Here is a 7,624-nt window from a genome sequence, read left to right on the forward strand (position 1 = left end):
ATCCTGGAATGTCATCAGCGTTCAACCCAGGGCAGTATAACAGCTATATAAATCCTGTCTTCACTGAAAAGGCAGTAGAACCAATTCTTGATCTAGATGATTTAAAAGAAAAGGAAAAGGAAAAGATAAGGTGGAAGCTGAAAAAAGTTTCAAGATTAGCATGCTAGAGCAAAGGCTAAGGGCTGTGGAAGGATTTAGCTTCTATGGGTCAGTTGATGCTGCTGGGCTCTGCTTAGTTCCTGATGTGGTTATCCCCTATAAGTTCAAAGTACCAAAATTTGAAAAATATGATGGTACAAAGTGCCCCAAAACCCACATCACCATGTATTACAAGAAGATGGCAGCTCATGCACATGATGAAAAGCTATTGATGCATGTTTTCTAAGACAGTCTTACTGGCTCTGCGACCAGATGGTATGTTCAGCTGGACAGGACTCGCATTCGCTCTTGGAGCGATATGACACATGACTTTATCAGTCAATACCGACATATCATCGATTTGGCCCCAGATTGTTTATCTTTACAGAATCTGGAGAAAAAGGCAAACGAATCTTTTAAAGAGTATGCCCAGAGGTGGAGAGATATTGCTTCTCAGGTACAACCTCCTCTGACCGAGAAAAAAACTACAGTGCTATTTGTTAGCACTTTAAAACCTCCCTATTATGAAAAGATGATAGGGAATGCAACAAAGAATTTTATCGATATGGTAATTTCGGGAGAAATCATTGAGAGCGCCATCAAGAATGGCAAGCTAGAAGGGAATGAAGCATCTAGCAAAAAAATCCCGAAGAAAAAAAAAATTGAAGCTCAGGCTGTGAGCTTTGATAGATAGTAACTTAGGGGTTATTCGCCCTACCCCCCACCAGAATATCTGCCCTATCACCCCACTGTAAATAACACTTCTTTTCACCCATACCAACCACCATACCCCCAAACCTATCAAACCTCTCATAGACCCCAAAACACCATGTACAGTTCTAACATTCAACCTACCTCAAGACCACAAATTTGCCCAACTAACCCTGCTGGTGGCTCGCGAGAGCAACGAACCACTCGTGAAAGACCTGTTTTTGACCCTATTCCCATGACCTATACGAAATTATATAAGGAGCTCTACAACAGTCACTTGATTGCTCCAAGTAAATTGGAACCCCTCAAGCCACCTTACCCCAAGTGGTATGATCCCACCGCCCACTGTGACTACCATTATGGGATTGCTGGTCACTCCACCGAAAATTGCATTACCCTGAAATACAAAGTGTAACAGTTGATCAAGGATGGGATGATCTGCTTTGACACTAAAGGGATGACTGCACCAAATGTTAGTGGCAATCCTTTGCCAAATCATAATGTGAATGCTATAGGTGAAGACAGGAGCGCCATGTGAAGAAGAAAATGGTAGATATTAAGACACCTCTCGATCAATTGTTTGATGTCTTACAAAAAGTAGACATGATACAACTGGTAAGTCCACACAGCTATCATAAAGCATATATAGCTGGTACTAGTTATAAGTATCATAGTGGGGCAAGAGGCCACTCCATTGAGACCTGTAAGCAGTTTCATCGAGAGGTGCAAAAACTCTTGGATTCACATCAGATGGAGGTCTACGAAGAAAAAAAAGGCTTGAAGAATGCTGAGGTGTACATGACTGATAGGCCTGAAAAGTTGTTTCCCAAACCAGTGACAATTCGGTGTGGAAACAAACTAAAATCAGTCATAGACAAGCTCCTCCCTAGGTCAATAACTTTTAAAGTCCTGACTCTTTTTCCATACAAAGATGATAAAGCTGTGTCTTGGAGATATGGATGTGACACTGTAGTGCAGGGGTAAAAAGAAGAGCTCTTCAAAGCCGATGCTTCTAATATTACTGGTGTAGGAGGCATTACTCGAAGTGGGAGATGTTACACCTCAGAAATGCTAGAGAAGGCTAGAAGGGAGAAGGTTAAAGAAGGAGAAAGATGAAATAATCCAGAGATAGAGCCTGAAAAAGATCAGCCAAAGCCAGTATCAGAAATGGAGGTTTATGAATTCCTGAAGCTGGTAAAAATAGCGAATATTCAGTTGTGAAACAGTTGAATAAAATGCCAGCTTGAATCTCATTGTTATCACTGTTGCTGAACTCAGAGCCACATCAAAATACCTTGCTGAAAGTGTTAAATCAGGCATACGTGGCACATAACGTGTCTGTCGAATATGTGAATCACCTGGCTGGAAACTTAGTCATGCCAAATCACATTTCATTCAGTGATGATGAGATTTCTTTGGAGGGAAAGAGAAATGCTAAGGCTCTGCATATCACAGTCAAGTGCAAGAGCCATATCATAGCTAAAGTCCTTATCGATAATGGTTCTGCCATCAATGTCATACCTATGTCAACTTTGGTAAGGCTACCCATCGATTATTCTCATATGTGGGATAGTCAAATGATTGTGAGAGCCTTTGACGGGACCAAAAAAGAAGTCCTGGGAGATATTGAGATGCCCTTATAAATTGGGCCATGCACCTTCAATGTAAAATTTCAAGTGATGGACATCTCTCCGTCCTACAGCTGTTTATTAAGAAGACCATGGATTCACATGGCAGGAGCTGTGCCCTCTACTTTACATCAAAAGATCAAGTTCAATGTAGAAGGTCAATTGGTAGTAGTAATTGGAGAGGAAGACATGCTGGTGACTCAACCATTGAACACTCCATATGTAGAAGCTGCTGAAGAAGCATTGGAATGCTCCTATTGGTCTTTTGAATTGGTCAATACTATAGGAGAAGGATTTCAAAGTCAGCCTTTTTCAAAGTTAGTGGTGAGCCAAATCATCAAAAAAGGCTGGTATCCAGGACTTGGGCTAGGCAAAAATTTACAAGGAATTAAAAAACCTCCGACAATAACAGACAATAGCGACAGGGTGGACCTAGGTTATGAGATGGCAGAGTGGAAAGTCAAAAGGAGGCCATCAAGAAAGACACCAAGACTGATGTTTATCCCACATTTATATGAAACCTTCAGACCTGAAGGATTCATGAACCCAGATGCAAGGAAAAGTGTGGAAGATGATTTTGCCCAGTTAGCCATTAATGCTGTTGAAGATGAAGTAAGGGTTAATCAAGAGGAGTGGGTTCACCTTTGTCCACCAGATTATGAGCTGAACAATTGGAGTGCCATTAAAATGCCTTTGACTTTTGGTTTTGATACAATATAATTGTAACATCTCAATAGCTTTTGCCCAAGGCTATGGGGTGATCTTTTTTTGTTTAGGCCATTCATTATTTATTATTTTTAATAAAAATAGAAAGGATGCATTTTCATTCATTTCTTCTTATGCCTTAATTATTTCCATCTTTTCAAGCACATCTTGCCAACATATCCCATTTCATTCAATTTCAGGTTTTTAAATGAATATGGAGATAATCATGATAACAATCAAGATGTTAGCTTTGAGAATTTGATTAATACTGATGAACTTGACAATGAAGAGAATTCTGAAGAATATGTTATGCCTCCGGACCTAATAAGGATGATTGAGCAAGAAAATAAGCCAATTAAGCCTCATCAAGAGGTAGTGGACTTAGTGAATCTGGGAGATGAAGAAAATAAGAAAGAGGTCAAAATAGGAACTTCACTTTCGTCGAGAGATAGGCGACGATTGGCAGACCTACTTCAAAAATTTGTAGATATATTCGCTTGGTCTTACCAGGATATGCCAGGGTTGAGCACAGAGATAGTGGAGCACAGATTGCCCTTAAAACCAGAATGTAAGCCAGTTCAGCAGAAACTGAGACGGATGAAGCCCGAAATGCTACTAAAGATTAAAGAGGAGGTGAAAAAACAATTCGATGCAGGTTTTTTACAAGTGGCTAAGTATCCAGAATGGGTAGCCAATGTAGTCCCAGTTCCTAAAAAAGATGGAAAAGTACGAATGTGTGTGGACTATCAGAACTTGAATAAGGCTAGCCCAAATGATAACTTTCCTTTGCCTCATATCGACACACTAGTAGATAACACGGCTAAGCATTCGATTTTTTCCTTTATGGATGGTTTCTCAGGGTATAATCAGATAAAGATGGCTGCAGATGATATGGAAAAGACTACTTTCGTGACCATGTGGGAAACTTTCTGCTACAAAGTCATGTCTTTTGGCTTAAAAAATGCTGGAGCAACATATCAAAGGACCATGGTAACACTCTTCCATGACATGATGCACAAAGAGATTGAAGTGTATGTAGATGATCTGATTACAAAGTCTTGTGGGGATGAAGATCATGTCACCAGCCTCAAAAAATTATTTGAAAGGTTGAGAAAATTTCAGCTAAAATTAAACCCAGCCAAGTGCACCTTTGGGGTAAAGTCAGGGAAGTTGCTAGGCTTCATAGTCAGTGAAAGAGGAATTGAAGTTGATCCCGATAAGATACGGGCCATCCAAAATTTGTCACCTCCTAGCACACCAAAAGAAGTTCGAGGTTTTCTGGGAAGATTGAACTACATTTCTCGGTTCATCTCTCAGCTTACCTACAAATGTGATCCCATATTTAAGCTTTTCCGTAAAGATAATCCTGGAAAATGGAATGAAGAATGTCAAGAGGTGTTTGATAAAATTAAGCAATATTTATCAAACCCTCCAGTATTGGTGCCACCTGTTCCAGGGAAACTTTTAATCTTATACTTAACTGTATGTGAAAATTTGATGGGATGTGTGTTGGGGCAGCAAGACGAGGCTAGTCGAAAGGAGAGAACTATTTACTATCTGAGTAAAAAGTTCACGAAGTATGAATCCAAGTATTTTTCATTGGAGAAAATGTGTTGTGCATTAGCGTGGACTGCCAAAAGACTCAGACAGTACATGCTCTACCATACTACGTGGCTCATAGCGAAACTGGATCCCATTAAGTATATCTTCGAGACGCCTTCTTTATCTGGAAGAATTGCTAGATGGCAAGTAATGCTCTCGAAATATAATATTGTATACGTGAGCCAAAAAGTAATAAAAGGGGGCGCTATAGCAGAATTTCTTACAAATCGTGCTGCTGAAGAGTATGAGTCGATGAAGCTAGAATTTCCTGATGAAGACTTGATGACTATTTCCCAACTGGAAAAAAGGGAGCATGGATAAAAATGTTGGAGAATGTACTTTGATGGAGCTGCCAATGCCTTGGGGCATGGAATTGGGGCAATTTTGATTTCTCCAGAAGAACAGTACTACCCTGTAACAGCGATGTTAAATTTTAATTGCACAAATAACATCCCTGAGTATGAGGCATGTGTCATGGGCCTGCAAGCTGCTATAAATAGAAGAGTGAAAGTACTAAAAGTGTTTGGAGACTCAGCTCTAGTCATATATCAATTGAAAGGAGAATGGGAGACGAGAGACTCAAAACTCGTTCCATATCATAAGAATATTCTAGAGTTGATGAAACAATTTGAAGATGTCCAGTTCGATCACTTACCTCGAGAAGAAAATGTGATTGCTGATGCATTGGCTACTCTGGCTGCAATGATTCGAATTAATGCTGACACCGACATTCAGCCCATCAAGTTAGATGTTAAGGATATACCAGCATATTGTTTTAATGTAGAAGGGGAAGAAGATGGAAAACCTTGGTATTATGACATCTTACAGTATGTCAAGGATCAGCAGTATCCAGTTCATGCAACAGAAAATGATAAAAGAGTCATCCGAAGATTGGCTATGAGTTTTGTCCTGGATGGAGATATCTTTTACAAAAGAAGCAAGGATCAAGTACTATTGAGGTGTGTAAATGAGACTGAAGTGAAGAAAATCATTAAAGAGGTGCATGATGAAATATGTGAGGCACATACTAGTGGACATATGATGGCAAGACAGATCATGAGAGTGGGATATTACTGGTTGATGATGGAGAATGATTGCATTGATTATGCTCGTAAATGCCATAAATGCCAGATATATGCTGATAAGATTCATGCTCCGTCGTCTGCTTTACATGTTATGGCACCACCATGGCCATTTTCAATGTGGGGCATGGATGTCATTGGTCCAATCACCCCAAAGGCTTCTAACAGGCATAGATTCATTTTTGTGATGATAGATTACTTCACAAAATGGGTAGAAGCAGCTTCATATGCAAATGTGACACACTCCATGGTTTACAAGTTCATAAAAAAGGAGATCATCTGTAGATATGGACTTTCGGAGAAAATCATTTCAGACAATGTCAAGAATCTAAATAGCAAGATGATGCAAGAAATATGTGCTCAATATAAGATCAAGCATTATAACTCAGCACCCTACCATCCGAAAATGAATGGGGCAGTTGAGGTAGCCAATAAAAATATAAAGAGAATTTTGGAAAAAATGACAGAGACTTATAAAGATTGGCATGAGAAGTTGCCATTCGCATTGCATGCATATCGAACGTCACTTCGTACCTCTACTGGGGCAACCCCGTTTTCATTGGTTTATGGGATGGAGGCTGTACTACCAGTGGAAGTAGAGATCCCCTCTTTGAGAGTCTTAAAAGAAGTCGAGTTGGAAGAAGCTGAATGGATTCGAGAACGTTATGAGCAATTAAATTTCATAGAAGAGAAGAGATTGACTGCACTGTGCCATAGTAGCTATATCAAAGGAGAATGATGAGGGCTCATGATAAGAAGAGTCGACCCCGTTATTTTCGGGAAGGAGAGTTGGTCTTGAAAAGAATTCTCCCAATCCAACACGATAGTAGAGAAAAATGGACTCCGAATTGAGAAGGGCCGTATGTGGTGAAACGGGCCTTTTCGGGTGGAGCGTTGATACTGACTGAGATGGATGGAAATGATTTACCCCATCCTGTAAATTCTGATGCTGTGAAGAAATACTATGCTTGAAAAAATGAAAAATGAAAAAATGAAAAAATGAAAAAATGAAAAAATGAAAAATGATGAAAAAAAAAAGTGAAAAAGGAGGACTCAAGGCGAAAACCCCAAAAGGACGGTTTGAGTCATAGGGGGTTTGTCTAAGTTGAAAACCTGAAAAGGCGGCTTAGATAAGGAGAATACAGCATCGAATCTGAAAGTCTGCTGATATGGAGGTTAGCAAATTCAGAAGAGTTCCAAGTTGTTAAATACATCAGAGGGTTGAGTTTTCAGAAAATAACTTTAAGATGTGTTATCATGATTATCTTATTGTTCATTTTGGGCTTTGTCCCCATACCTATCCTTGTAATTCTTTTTTGGCCAAAGTTTGTCGACATTTGCTAATAAAGATACATTTTATTTCATTCTTTGCTCCTTTTTCTGATGACTATTTCCCTACCATTCATATCCCTTTCTTCTTAATACCCCATCATGGAAAGAATGTGCAAATGCATTCTCACTTTTTGAGTTTGAAATAATGATTGATGAATGAATAACAACATAAAAAGATTTTTACATTACATTAAATAAATCAAGAGTGATAAAATCAGAATCGAGATGTTCAGCTCCTGATTAGGACATTGAATTTGGGAAGAGATTTCTGTTACAGGAAGGATATGAATGGAAGAAATAATTAAGAGCTACACTGGTTCGATCTTAGAAGAACAGTGCCATTGGATCCTTGAGGAATCAAAGGGCTTGACACCCAAGAAAGGAAAAAGAGCTTGAGAAACTTGAGTACCATACAGTGAATAGGAA

The sequence above is a fragment of the Durio zibethinus genome, chromosome 9, assembly GCF_047325235.1.
Source record: "Durio zibethinus cultivar Kanyao isolate XHJ-2024 chromosome 9, ASM4732523v1, whole genome shotgun sequence".
In the NCBI taxonomy this organism is placed as follows: domain Eukaryota; kingdom Viridiplantae; phylum Streptophyta; class Magnoliopsida; order Malvales; family Malvaceae; genus Durio; species Durio zibethinus.